Genomic DNA, 16,204 nt, shown 5'->3' with positions numbered 1-16,204 from the left:
TAAGTCTTCACTTGACACCAAACACTTGTCCGACACTTCCATACGATCCACTCACTGCTGGTGAGTTCATACCCGTTAATTAACCTTTTAAATGTTTTTAAATTTTTATAAATGCTTTTATGGGGGGCGGGAATAAAAGTTGAATCATGATGGTTATTATATCAATCACATGTGATTAATAACTAGCATACAAATGGATTTACTACACTTTTAATCTGTTTTACCAAACAAATTACTTCAAATGGCTTTCTCAAACATTTTTACATGTTAAAACTCTTTATCAAACTGTCTTACATACTGATGTTTCCTTTCAAACTCTGTTACTGTTGTGTTTCAAACAAAAGGTTTTCTTATGCTTAAACTGTTCTTATCAAACAAATTGCTTTCAAATCGTTTTATAAACTGACATCGTCATCATTTCCTTAGTTATTAAACTTTTCTAAGGTTTTACCAAACTTCTTTCATACTTTAATATTGTCAAATGCATGCCTATATATGTATGGTTATATAAGTAATGCTTAAAGGACTTAGGACAGCTAGCTCGCTTTATTTCCTTTTCCCCGTTTGGATGTGGCCTTAGGGTATCGGTTATTCGTCCGAATGTCGTCTAAATATTAGTCATATATCATGTATACATATATAGACATAAAAGTTCCTTCAGTCAGTTCAGTATCTTTGAGTAGCAAAGGTATACCTTCGGTTATACACGTACATTACTAGTAACTATAATAGGTATAGTTAGGAGATACTACTTACTATTCCAAGTATAAGGAATCACACAAGAGTCAGTTCATTCATGAGTCTATACTATACATTACATACTATATGAAGAGATATGATTACATACAATTAAAAGACATATAATTACAGGACATACAATTACAGGACATACAATTACAAGACATACAATTACAAGAGATACGATTACATATATATGTTTACATAGATATGAACACATAGATACGTTTACATAGATACTATTACATAGAATCTATTTGATACATTTCAGGACTTACCATTCCACCCCCAAGGTTGTTAGCTATAGTAGGGAAAATGCACATTGACGGATGTCTACGGTTGTACTATTCAACGAGTTACCACACCGTGAATATCCTAGTACAAAAGGATACAATTTTAGTTATTATATTATTTTCCTTCTTACCTTTACTTTGTGACACATTCACATGAACGACGAGGTAGAATATATTTGATATAGATATACTCTTTTCCTTATTACTTATATATTGTGACACATACACATAAACGATGAGGTAGACGATAGTTTTATAGTAATAATAGTTATACAAGGGAAAAACCGTCACATTTACAGTGATACATACTCTCAAAACAGTCGGGTCTTGGTAGAAGGCTACTTTCAAAATAGTCGGGTCTTGGTAGAAGACTACTTTTTATACTAGTAGGAAATATGGGATTTTCTAGGGTTTTCAAACATTTACAATTACTTACAAACATTATCATACTTATACAAACTTTTCTTCAAACATTTACAAGTCTTTCCTTTATAGTTTTACAAGTCAAAGACACATTAAATACTTATGAATTCACCAGCTTCATTGCTGATACTCGCTTTCAAAATAACTTGTATTCTCAGGTCACATATAGACAGGTACGACGACCAGGTTTTGTGAAGACGGAGCGGTCAAGACTCGTCTTTTATTTTGATTATTCATTATGTTGTTTTATACTATGAAAGAACACGCTTGTATTTAAAATTATACTATTAATGCAATGGATGATGTTGTTTCTTGTTTACTACTTTGCATTGTTGTGATACTTTACATGGCGTCCTCCGCCCCCATAACGTTTCCGTTGTTCTTGGTTTTGGGGTGTGACAGATTGGTATCCGAGCATTGTTTATAGTGAATTAAGTATATCAACCCATAAAAGATATACTAACTATAAATACAATGGGATTAAAACACTGTGACCAAGAGTTTATACTTTTAAATAATAAAATATTTAACTAAGTATACATACCTACATTCATACTAAAATCAGTGTCACAATGACAAGAAAAAAAAGTATTACGATTGTTGAATATCACAAGTAAGCTCGGGGATGTATGGTCAGTCTTGGGAGTAGCATAGCCTGATCAACTATGCTGGTCCGAGGAGTGATTAGCACATGCCCAAGAATGGTTGTGATGTGGCAACAAGTCTAAAAACTTACCAACACTACCACAATGAGAACTCTAGAACAGAACCTAAGTCTAAAATACTATGGGAATATTTTGTGTTACTATAATTACTTACTTAAGAACTAAAAAGATCTCCATTACTAGGTCAATAGTTGCTAAGTGGATACATTAAGGTTATATGTAACTAGGATGATATAGACTCAGAATCTGTGAAATTTTGCTTTACCTCTGTTCCTTGTGAATTTGGAGTTAAGGTCACTTATTCGAAGGCCTATCCTATTTTGATTACATATAACTAGTATGCACTTTACAAATAGTGATGTAACTAATGAAGATTATTTAATAATTATCTAGTTAGTTCGTCTAATAACTATTTCCTTACCCCAATTCTCGCGTAGATAATATGGTTGGACTCCATCCCCACGGCAACTCGTACCTTCCGAACGAAGGCAATGCTGGATGGTTTGGAGAAGAACCAGAGGATGATCATCCAATCCCTTTGAATGATCACCATGCTGAAGACCTTTCGGATGATGCTAACTCCGAACCCGAAGTTGAGAACCTACCCCCGGTAGCTCCCATTCCAAATCCTAACCCTCATCCGGCTTTTCATGGCTCGACGCCTCCTTAGGAAGAATGCTTGGAAACATGGAGCGAAGAGCAAGATCAAACTATGTCGTTTAATGGAGACCAAAGCTTCTACAACATAAGCGAAGGAAGCTTAGCAGACAGAGTTCTGCCAATCCTGGTCTGTAGAGTTTCCCGAAACGAGATTCAGGGCAGAACAGCTCTCCATCATATCGCAGAAGTTGATGCCAATGCAGTAATGCATACCATCCGCACCAATCACCTTGAAAATGCTCGTGAGATATTTGAGAGAGACCATGAGACCCTGCTGCAAGCACTAGCTGAAACTAGAGCTGAAGTCATAGAGCTCCGAGTACGCCAGAGGTAGTACGAAAGATACCTGCTTGATATGGAACGTCAACTGGCTAAACTGAGAGTTCACTAGAGGGAAGACCGTCACTAGTAGGAGAAGCTTTATTTTCCTCCCTTGTTTAAAGGAATCGTTTTCCTGTCTATGTCCTATGTGGCATTTTTTCTATGAAACTATCTTGTACTGTAGGTACTTTTAGTTAGGCCTTTATGCGGCCAAAACCTTTCTACTCCGGATATGATGTAAGACCTTTTACAAGGTCAATTTTCCCAAACTTATTACGTCATGAATACCGATATTGAAATTCGGCTAACTTCTGTGTCACTCATTGTTCAAATACATTCATAATACTTTCGTTGGGGTCTATCTGAAACCCACTCTAGTCAAGTTATTGGACTAGAGTAATTTAGCTCAGGGATCATTCCCAATTCTCTTTCAAAGGTTGGATCATGTTATTTACCAACCGATGGTATCCTAGTTTGAACGTCAAACGTCTTGAGACCATTCTATGAACTTACTTTTACTCTGTACTAGGACCGCATCATAGGGATGTTGGTCAAACCCTCGAGAACATACTTCTACTCTTTACATGAACGATCGAAATACATCTAGGTTCAACCATAATCTCTCACGAATTCATTTTCTTTCCATATAACAGAATCATGTCGTCATCCGGAAATAGTCAGCCGAACAACGAAACCCCTATCCTTCATATCGACTCCGCAACATTACAAGTCGCAGTAACAGCTGCCATGACAGCTTTCCTTGCACACCTCAACTCTAACAACGCAAACAAGACCGGCAAAGGAGTTGACAATTTCGATCGTTGTACCGATCTAGGAAGCTAACAATTACTAACAGTCATGGACTTGCAAAGCCGTAAAACCGAGAAGAAGAAACGAAAGCGCCAAGCCCAAAAGGAGCGCAAGCGATCCCAAAGACTTTCCATGCAACAACAACAAGTGGCAACTCCTGCCATTTCAGCTCCGATCAGACCATACGAGGGAAAACTTCCGAAGTGTAACAAGTGTAGTTTTCATCACAACGGGGCTTGTCATGAAATGCAATGCTGCAATTGCTACAAATTAGGGCACCATGCCCGTAGCTGTGGAGCGTCGACACGACCCATCACTTGAGCCTCTGACATCAGAGTCAGCTCTGCTTGCTATAGTGGTGGTGAAACCGGACGCTATAAAAGGAAATGTTCAAAGTGGATGAACAAATAACACACCCATGTCCACATAACTCTAACTTGACACCTCACTTCCACCACCAATGCTAGTACTAGCCAGATATGTCACCAATGCGGTGAGATTAGACACATTAAAAAGGACTGTCCAATAAAAAAGAACTCCGGCGCAGACGGGAAGATACTAAGGATCACTGCCGTAGGAGAGACTACTCCGGACCCACGTTAAAGTAATTAAGGCATTTCGTTGTAACAGACTCATAAAATATTTAAAACTAGTACAACTCGAGTCTTATCTTTTGCGAGATCCCGTCAGTTAAGGGACCCTCGTGCTGCGTATACTTGTCTTTTGTAGTATACCTAGTTCGCAGCATTAGTCTTGTAGTAAATCTATAGTACTGTAACTCTGTTAAAAGTTGCACTGTTGGGTTTTGTCTGTAACGCCTTTATGATCAAGTCTAGTGTCTTTATTTCCACGCGAGTCCGATATTATCATACAACTTGAGTCAACTCGATCCTCACAATACTAGTTCGTGCGTACATCTCTTTCTCCATAAACGTCTTTCTAGCGAAGCCGTCATTTCAGAACTCCGAAGTACTCATGTGTAGAGTACCTCATGTTTCTTATCCTTTCCAAAGAAACCTCAGCAAACCTCCCAAGAGTACCACTCGTACAGTACGTCAAGTTCAATCCAAAGACACGTACGGTTGATCTATCATTGAAGAATGTATACACAAGGGTGGTATATAATTAAGGTTCTATAGGTTTATAATTGATGATTCCGCTTTAACTTCTTTTCCTCGTTGGGATGTGAGCTTAAGGAAGAATCATTTATTCGACTACCTTTTCAATCGTAATTATATACGACTCGTATACACGAGACTGTGATTGATGAACCAAGTATGACTTCTAATATGAACTTCAGGATGGAGACTGCCCAAGACTACGAGTAATCACATCGTCATGCGAACGAACTTAGAGCCCAATACTACTCCTGTAACCAGATCGCTCTACAGACTAACACCCACGGAGATACAAGAACCGTCCGGACAACTGAGCGAACTACTCGGCAATGGAATTGAAAGACCAAGCTCCTCGCCTTAGAGAACTCCTGTCTTATTCTTCAAGAAGATAGACAGATTGTTTCGTAGGAGCATCGACTAATGGAGACTTCGACAAGGTTTCCATTAGAAATCATTACCCTCTGCCTCGCATAGATGAATTGGTCGACCAACCACAAGGAACAATTTACCTTTCAGAAATAGACCTGAGATCCGAATATCACCAGTTACGAGTTTTAGAGAAGGATGTCCCGAGGACAATCTTCCAAACTCGATACGGACACTATGAGTCCATAGTGATACCCCTCGGATAGGACTAATACGCCCGTAGTATTCATCATTGTGATAGTTCATCATTGTCCTTGTAAACAACTAACTTATCTACTCTCGTAGTAAGAAAGAGGAAAGAAGCATCCACGACTTAACTTACCCCGCGAACTCAGTAACGTACAGTTTACCCTCCACGACTTGAAATTGAAAAAGTACCTTTCCGTCATGACTCTTGAAATCCCACTCGACGAGATCGAGATCAACAAGAACCTCACCTTCGTGAAAGAACCGTAGTGACCATGGACCGAGAGGTCCAGAGGACGAAGCAACACCGCATCCCATTAGTGAAGGTTCGCTGGAATGCCAACCGAGGACCTGAATTCAGTTGGGAGCACGAGAATCAATCGAATAGGAAGTATCCCCACCTCCTTGCTCGATTACTCATACCCACTCCTTTACCTAAATTCTAATTTCGGGATGAAATTCCCTCTAACGGGGGGATGATGTGACAACCCGAAATTTTCTATCATGTACAGTCAAACACTTCATTGAAAGTCAAACTTATTCCTGCTATCATTTAGAACATTTTGGAGTCTGTTTGAGCGTTCTGAGCCTTGTACACTTAAAGGATAAGTGTCGGGGTTTATGTGCTGAAGATATAGCACAAAGAACAAGTCTAAAACCCCTTTACAAGGAGTTCATGGCCACCATATGGGAGTTTACGGCCGTAAACTCCATCTGGGCCGTAAAATCCCCCCCCCCCCCAATATGTTGATATTTTGGCCATTTGTTCCATTCTTTCACTTCCTTGGCTGAAATCCTCTCAAGTACCATCCCGATCTTCGTCCCCGATCTTCAAAACTCGTAAGTTTCTTGCCCTAACTAGTTGATATCTTACATGAACTAGTGATCTTACATGATTTCATTCATGAAATCATTCCATTTGTGTAGATCTTTAAGTTTCACCAAGAACACCAAGAACACATACTAGTGTTCTTGGCCAAAATCGACCATTCAAGCTCCGAGATCGTAAGTACTCTTGTTCTAACTCATTGTACACTAGGTTTAACGTGTTTAGGGCTTAGAAATCACAAAGAATCATATGATCAAAGGAGCTTACGGCCAAGACATGTTCTTGGGCTGTAAACCCCTATAAGTGGGGCAAATTGCACCCTAGTCCCTTCTTTGTCCTTGGACACTAACCTATATCACATCCTTGATGTATTAAGGACCTTAAACACCAATTTTGAGAGTTGAATGAGAGTTTATGGCCAAGGATCCCCCAGGGCCGTAAACTCCCTTAAGTGGTGCAAAGTTGACCAAATCTCCTTCCATATGCCCAGAACTTAGTCTAGAACCATACCGCATCGAACTAGGAAACTCAAATATCAAAATGGTACTTCACACCATGAGTTTACAGCCGTAAACTCATGGGGAATTGGTCCCCACTACAAACAATATTACATTTAGTGGCACAAAGTATCAGTGACACATTCGTTTTTGTGCCACTATAGTTTACTTTTAGTGTCATATGTGTGTTTGTGCCACTATATAGCATCGTTTTTAGTGGCATGTCTTTTTTGTGCCACTGTATTATTGTTATTTTCATTTTAGCGCTTATGATTCTACTAAAATTAAAAACTTCCCGCCAGACCCAATTTTGTTTTTCATTTTCATCTTTTAATTTCCTTGTTTATTTCCATTTTTTTTTTTTGACATAATCCCCACCCCCAAAACGAGAACGTAAAGAAACCTTTGTCCAAAGTCAATACGGTTGCTTTGGTGAACATGAACACTTCGCTAGGGTTTAATGGTGCTAGTATGGCTTTTCGAGATCAAAGATGTCCTCAGTTTCTACATGAACCGATGACAACAATTGGGTTCTTATTAGCTTGAAATATGTCATCTTCCACTCTTTCCTTGATTTCTTTGGAACTCATCAAATCGAAGCTCAGGTGAGCCAATCTTTGCTTCATATTTTCCATTTGCTTGTTCAATTCGAATTCTGGTATAAGCTTCAATACTCTTGTAGTTTTTTTGTTGGATTACACCACATCAGCAGTCATCGACTTTATTATCTGTGTCTGCCATCTAATTCTTCTCCTGCGATTTCATCAACATCAGGCACCGATTTCTCATTCTTCTTCTTGTTCTGATTTCCTCTTTTCTTTTGCAAGTTTTTAATGCTATATTATTATATAGTTGTGTTAATGTTGAAGAATTATGGTTATAGATTATCACAGGGTTAAGTCTCTTGTTGTTGAGATCATTGAAACAAAGATGAAGAGAAGGTGTTTGATGAAATGCTCAAATGAAGAAAAAAAATCATTTTACAGTGGGATTAAACTATATATTCCAACTCTGTAGTGTCTACGTATATTTTGAACTAAAATGAAGTTTGCAATGAATTTAGAGCTTGTATGATTTCTTTACAAAATCACATTTAGCTTCTAATTTGACCTACCAATCTGTATTGTATCTTTGATAAATTAGGATTTGAATAACCCATTGATACAAAATCAGCCTCAACCCCTCTGTAATGTCGTTTGAAAATAAAATTGACAAATCTTATTTCAATTTATATACATCCAAACCTACCTCGGAATGCTAATGGTATATTTGTTACTAATTAGATTAGAAAATTTTGAGTTTTGACTTCTACCACTATAGAATTAAAAAACAATGATGGTCAATGGTTTTGTTGTGTATGGTTGATCTCTATGTCCAACTTTATAGTTTGTTCGTTTGTTAGCTACTTAGGTTAGTGATTTGACTTCACTGGCCTAATATTGTTTAGTTTTTTCAAGTGTTTGTGTTGCATCTGTTATCTTGTATCTTCACAACTTGTTGGTTCTTTGTTTTCAACATATTTTAGTTAACAAATTTATTTGCATTTACTTTGACCATTTTGGGTTTTGGATTTCCAAAGTTCCCAATCCCATTGAAATTAGTTGCAGGTTTTGGGTTTTCAGTTTCGTAAGTTCTAATCTCACTGAAATATTGATGTCTTGAACTTTATCATTAAGATCATATTGGAAAATTAAAATAATTGTTTTCAATGTTTCTTGTAAGCTAACTATCATGTCCTAGTCTGTTAGTTAAGTTTGAAAATTAAAGGACAATAGAATGAGTTATTTTATGCCACACTGGTCTTTTAAACACGAAGGTTGTGTTGTCCAGGGTCCCATATTATGTGCCATATTATGTGGCATAAGGTTTAAGGATAAAAATTTAAGTCGTTTTTTGAGGTCAATGTTGTATTACTAAAAATTTAAAATAATTTATATTTTATTGTAGGCTAAAGCTGCTTTTTTTATCAAAGGACTACGTTAGAGAGCATCAAATTTTGCTAAAGTGAGTGATTGTGTGGCTAGGGGAACAGGTAAACTCAACTTTTTTCTAAAACAAAAATGATTAAAATTTAGCTTTGTTTGTTCTTGTATTTGGGTCTAGAAAATATATCATTAAGGTTGAATTTCATATATATCCTTACAAAGCTTAAATATTAAGTTTATATCCTTATAAATTTTAAAATTACATACATTTCCGTTTAAAATAATAAAATTTACATTTATATCCAGATTCCAGACTCATGTATTTTGAATTTTATTATTTGTAAAAACAGTAAGAGACAGAGTATAAAGAACATATGAGGGTCATGTAGTATTAAGTAGTTGTATAAACCTACTAGCGGTAGTGCAACTAATTGATGCAGTGGATCTTCCATGTTAACATATGGCTTATATTTATTGGACCAACTGAGAATATAACATGATATCTGATTGGGACCTTTTGTTATAAATATCCTTTGTATGACAGCTAGCCTAACACTTACGTTGATAGCTTGGTGATTAAATATCGATTACTTAAGTTGTACCTATTAATCTAAAAATTGGAAAGAAGAGTTATATATTGATGCCAAATAAGAACAAAAGTGAGAGTTATATACCAACATGAAGGCAAGAAACGACGTGACTTCCACTAGTGACTTCCAAGTCTTCCACATGGCAATAAGTTGCCCTATTCTTTAGATTATTGCATAAATGAAATTAATTAATAATATACTTGGTTAAACAGGTTTTGCTGGTGGTTCGTAATTTGGATGAACAAGAGGAGCATTATACAAAGTTAGATTTCAATCAAGTTTTATTTAGTTTGATAGTTTTATGTTTTGAGTACTACCACATTTTTTTAAGACATGTGTTTTAAGTAATGTATAATATTGTTATGAGACACGTTAAATGTAAATTAAAGTAATGATATCATGTTTTTCATTTATTATATTAATTGTCTTTTTATTATATTATATTCTATTTAATTTTTTTTAAAAAAATTCGAGCAAATCTTTGAATATGATGTTTCTATAGTAAAAGATGACACTAAAAGCATGAACACATATTTATTTTAGCACTTATATAGTGGCATAAAAATAGTGCCATTAAAACTCAAAAGTTCTTTAGTGGCATAATAAAAAAAGTGCCACTAAAACCCTATAAGCCTGCAGCGGCACAACAAAAAAGTGCTGCTGATTCCCTAGGGGGCCTTTAGTGGTACATTTTCAGTTTTTAGTGGCACTTTTTCTATGCCACTAAATGTCATTCAGTTTGTATTGCCCAAGCCGTAAACTCAAGTTGAGGTCCTTTCTGGACCTTAAACTCACCTAGCCTCTTGTTTAAGCCTTGGAACACTTAACCACTTAAGACACCTTGCCTTTAAGCCACAAATGATGACCCATTAGAGAGTTTACGGCTAGGAGTAAACTAACCTAGGCCGTAAACTCCAATAAGTATGGTCCATGGACCATAAAATCAAATACGATGCCTTGCAATCCTTTGTTGCAACCCAATGGCCTCCTAACACTTTGACTAAAGTGTTTTCCACGCCTTTGAATGTTTATACTTGTCTAATTAGTGTTATAATCACTAATTGTATATATACACATGTCTTTATATGTTATTAGGATCATTGTGTGTGTTTAAGTCTTCACTTGACACCACACACTTGTCCGACACTTCCATACAATCCACTCACTGCTGGTGAGTTCATACCCCTTAATTAACCTTTTAAATGTTTTTAAATTTTATAAATGCTTTTATGGGGGGGGGGGGGGGGGGGGGAATACAAGTTGAGTCATGTTGGTTATTATATCAATCACATGTGATTAATAACTATCATACAAATGGATTTACTACACTTTTAATATGTTTTACCAAACAGATTACTTCAAATGGCTTTCTCAAACGTTTTTACATGTTAAAACTCTTTATCAAACTGTCATACATACTGATGCTTCCTTTCAAACTCTGTTACAATTGTGTTTCAAACAAAAGGTTTTCTTATGCTTAAACTGTTCTTATCAAACAAATTGCTTTCAAATTGTTTTATAAACCGACATCAAGTCATCATTTCCTTAGTTATTAAACTTTTCTAAGGTTTTACCAAACTTCTTTCATACTTTTATATTGTCAAATGCATGCCTATATATGTATAGTTATATAAGTAATGCTTAAAGGACTTAGGACGGTTAGCTCACTTTATTTCTTTTCCTCGTTTGGATGTGGCCTTAGGGTATCGGTTATGCGTCCGAATGTCGTCTAAATATTAGTCATATATCATGTATACATATATAGACATAAAAGTTCCTTCAGTCAGTTCAGTAACTTTGAGTAGCAAAGGTATACCTTCGGTTATACACGTACATTACTAGTAACTATAATAGGTATAGTTAGGAGATACTACTTACTATTCCAAGTATAAGGAATCACACAAGAGTCAGTTCATTCATGAGTCTATACTAATACATTACATACTATATGAAGAGATAAGATTACATACAGTTACAAGACATACAATTACAGGACATATAATTACAGGGACATACAATTACAAGACATACAATTACAAGAGATACGATTACATAGATACGTTTACATAGATACTATTACATGGAATCTATTTCATACGTTTCGGGACTTACCATTCCACCCCCAAGGTTGTTAGCTACAGTAGGGAAAATGCACATCGACGGATGTCTACGGTTGTACTGTTCGGCGAGTTACCACGCCGTGAATATTCTAGTACAAAAGGATACAATTTTAGTAATTTTATTATTTTCCTTCTTACCTTTACTTTGTGACATATTCACATGAGCGACGACGTAGAATATATTTGATATATATAGACTATTTTCCTTATTACCTTTATATTGTGACACATACACATAAACGATGACGTAGACGATAGTTTTATAATAATAATAGTTATACAAGGGAAAAACCGTAACATTTACAGTGATGCATATTTTCAAAATAGTCGGGTCTTGGTAGAAGGCTACTTTCAAAACAGTCGGGTCTTAGTAGAAGACTACTTTTTATACTAGTAAGAAATATGGGATTTTCTAGGGTTTTCAAACGTTTACAATTACTTACAAACATTATCATACTTATACAAACTTTTCTTCAAACATTTACAAGTCTTTCCTTTACAGTTTTACAAGTCAAAGACACATAAAATACTTATGAATTCACCAGCTTCATTGCTGATACTCGCTTTCATAATAACTTGTATTCTCAGGTCACATATAGACATGTACGACGAACAGGTTTTGTGAAGACGGAGCAGTCAAGACTCGTCTTTTATTTTGATTATTCATTATGTTGTTTTATACTATGAAGGAAGACACTTGTATTAAAAATTATACTATTAATACAATGGATGATGTTGTTGCTTGTTTACTACTTTGCATTGTTGTGATACTTTACATGATGTCCTCCGCCCCAGAACGTTTCCGCCGTTCTTGGTTTTGGGGTGTGACATTTCGGGCTTACAGTTTCAGTTTGTTGTTTCAAGTTCAGCGGATGGTCGCGGGAAGACAAAGGCATGAGTGTATACTTTCTCAATTGATGATTATGTTTTTTGGGAACTCTGAAGTTTAAACTATTTTGAAAACTAATTGTAATAATTGAATGCTTTTTAAATGATTTAAAAAGTATAAAATTGGCTCAAATTTTATGGATGTTACAAGTTGGTATCAGAGCCTTGGTTTGAATGAATTGGAAGAACACTCGTGTGAATCCAGTCTCAAATCAAGGAAATATTTTCAAAATGGTTTTTAAATGGTTTTCAAAATAAGTAAAAGATGATGCGAAGTGCACGATCAACTGGAGCCGGTAAGTAGATCCCAAAATACCATACGATTATTTGATATTGTGATATGTTAGAACAACATGCTAGTACTATGATAGGGATCTTCAGGAATTGCATGATAGAATTGCCTGATTACATGATGCCTGCTAGCCTAGGGTTTCCTTTATATGAGATTGACATCATTACTATAGTTGTTTAGTATATGCATCACGGTTATACATAATTAAGATCTTATAGCCTGAGAATGTTTGATTTGGCTTTATGTTATGTTCTTATCTGATTGAGGGCTTAGGATAAGATTGGATATTCGAAAGTCTATAGTGTCCAGTGTTATGTATGGCTAGCATACACTAGTGCTACAAGGTTGGTGATAGTTTCATGGATGGGTGGGTTGTGTGGGACCGGTAGGTCAGTTGTGAGATAGTTAGCCTTCCTCTAGGAGTGAGGATTGAGCGTTCGCTATGTTTTTGTATATTGTTCGGGTGTTGTGGTGATACTTGAGACAAATATGGGTAGGTGTGGAAGGTAGTATGGGCCCGTACTACTGAAAGCACATGACCCATACGTGTAGCAAGGAAGTCACAACCCTTGGGGTTTAGTTGGAAGTTGATTCCCTATTATGGTGTGGATTTTTCGAGACGTTTTGAGACCGGATCTGGATCTGGATCAAGAGTTGGCAGCCAGGATAGGCCAGTTTTCTCAGAGGATCGTGTCAGGGAGATCATCCGGGAAGAGGTGATCGAGATGATTCGGGGACAGATTCCGGAGATGATTGGGTCTTTCGAGACCGCCATGGTTGAGTATTTTGTCGAGCACCATGCAACCATTGTTGAGACGACTGCCACAGCAGCTTCCGCAGCTGTAACGACGACAGGGAGAGGAGTTGGTCGAGTTTTCTGGTACCGGGAATTGTTATTTCTGCATATTCTGATGAGCAGAGGGGTGCAATTATTTGGGATCAGGAAGATGATCTGTCACACCGCAAACCGAGAATGGCAGAAACGTTCTGGGGCGGAGGACGTCATGTAATGTATCATAACAATGCAAAGTAGTAAACAAGAAACAACATCATCCATTGCATTAATAGTATAATTTTAGTTACAAGTGTTCTTTCATAATATAATACAACATAATGAACAATCAAAATAATATAGGAGTCTTGATTTCTCCGTCTTCATAAAACATGGTCATCGTACCTGTCTATTTGTGACCTGAGAATACAAGTTATTTTGAAAGCGAGTATCAGCCAAAAAAAGCTGGTGAATTCATAAGTATTAATGTGTCTTTGATTTGTAAAACTGTAAAGTAATGACTTGTAAACCTTTGGAAAAAGATTGTATAAGTATGAACTATTTGAAAGCAGTTGAAAGCGTTTGAATACCCTAGCAAATCCCTATGACTTCTATTAGTATAAAGAGTAACCTTCTACCAAGACCTGAATGTTTTGAAAGTAGTCTTCTACCAAGACTTGTATGTTTTGCTATAACAAAGATGGTTTTCCCCTCTATAACTACTATTAACAATATAAAGTCTACCTCATCGTTTATGTGAATGTATCACAAAATAAAAGTAATAGGAAAATTATAGCCATGTAAGTGTTATCCTTTTGTATTAGGATCAACTCGACATCACGACTGCCGAAAAGGTACTAACCTTGAACATCCATAGATTGTTCATTTTCCTCTGTAGTTGGCAACAGGTTTAAACAATGGTTGGTCCCATAAAGGCACTCCTAATATAAGTATTAACCGTTGGCATCCCTAGATGTTCATTTCCCTTTGTAGCTAGCAGCAGGTTTAAGGAATGGTTAGTCCCGTCTAGTTATCCTATTGAACTAGGATAGGTAGATCTAATTTACACGTATAATACATACTACCAACTCATCATATAGAATCTAGGTACAAGTATCCATGTATGTGTATACAAGTAAATGTATTTATGTAAATGTATTCATGTAAGCGTATCTATGTAGACGTATTCAGGTAACATGTAATGTATAGTACAGACTCACAAATGAACTGACTCTGGTGTAATTCCTTGTAATAGGAATAATGTTTTGTATCTCCTAACTATCCCTATAATAGTTTACTGGAAGGTAATTGATGTCCAAGAAGGTTTATACACCCTTGCTATACAACAGTGTGGGAACTTAATGAAGGATGAGATCTATCATATCAATACATATATATATATATATATATATATATATATATATATATATATATAAGAACATAAGTGTATAGACATAGTTTTGATCAAGAGGATGAAAAATGGTTTTGTAAGACATTGAAGAGTTTTGAACAATAACTAACAATGACTTGATGTCATTTTAATAAACATTTCAAAAGTATATCCTTTGATAACAAAGTATAACAGAGTTTTGTAAAAACCTTTGTAAAGTTTAATATCTAAGAAAGATGACTTGATGCTAGTTTGTAAAACGTTTTGGTAAGCCATTTACAGAAATATGTTTGGTAAAACAGCTTAAAGTGTAGTAAATCCTTCAGTGTGCTGGTTATTAATCACATAGATGATATAATAACTAGCATGATTAACCCTGTATCCCCCCCATTAAAGCATTTAAAAGATTGATTTAGGGGTATGAACTCACCTGCAGTGAGCGGATCGGAAGAAAGTGTCGGACAAGTGCTTGGTGTCAAGTGAAGACTTAGACACACACAATGATCCTAATTACATATGAAGAAATATGTATATAACCAATTAGTGATTATTACACTAATTAAACATGTAAAAACATCCTATTGCGAGGAAAACACTTTGGTCCAAGTGCTACAGGTACGAAAGGGTTGCACTTATGGGTTGTATGACATGACATTGGAGTTTATGGTCCATGAACCACCCATTTATGGAGTTTACGGCCCATGAACATTTCCCCATGAGTTTAGGGCCATAAAATCATGGTAAAATGGGCCAAATGGTGTTTTGAGGTCTTACAAGTCATGATTGGGCATCAAATGATCAAGTCCAAGCCTTAGGATAGCATTAAGGACATAATAACACTACCTAGTAGAGTTCACGGCCTAAGGACCCTTTCCTTAGGTGATTACGACCGTAAAGTCCTATGGGGAGTTGTTTTGATTGTTGTTTAAAGTCTTAAACACTTCTAGGAAGGATCAAGGTTGGCATCCAAGGCATAGGAAGGAGCTAAGGTCCAATTTACCACTTTGAAAGGGGTTTACGGCCCAAGATCATCCTTGGCTGTAAAATCCTTTGTTCTATGGTTTCTTGATGATTTTCAAGTGTTATAAAGGTCATACTAAGCATACAAGAAGCTATAGCAAGTGCACTTACAAGATCGGAGCTCGATTGGGTGCTTAAGGTCCAAAAATGACCTTGATTGGTGTTCACGGACCTGGGACCACTCCCCCATGAGTTTACGGCCATAAACTAATGGTAAGGAGTACCATTTAGTGAATCTTGG

The 16,204-nt window shown here is 36.3% G+C and overlaps 1 long non-coding RNA gene across 1 annotated transcript; it reads left to right on the top strand.

The window, feature by feature from the left end:
* Positions 1-7,302: 7,302 nt before the first annotated feature.
* Positions 7,303-9,897, top strand: LOC145101752 (uncharacterized). Its single transcript, XR_013705804.1, has 3 exons — positions 7,303-7,571; positions 8,914-8,998; positions 9,694-9,897. It is a non-coding gene; the product is annotated as an uncharacterized LOC145101752 (long non-coding RNA).
* Positions 9,898-16,204: the final 6,307 nt, after the last annotated feature.

This window comes from Lactuca serriola, chromosome 1 (assembly GCF_051521515.1).
Source record: "Lactuca serriola cultivar US96UC23 chromosome 1, Lser_US96UC23_V15, whole genome shotgun sequence".
Taxonomy (NCBI): Eukaryota; Viridiplantae; Streptophyta; class Magnoliopsida; order Asterales; family Asteraceae; genus Lactuca; species Lactuca serriola.
Note: the sequence above shows the minus strand (reverse complement) of the source record. Positions and strands in the feature narration are given on the sequence as shown.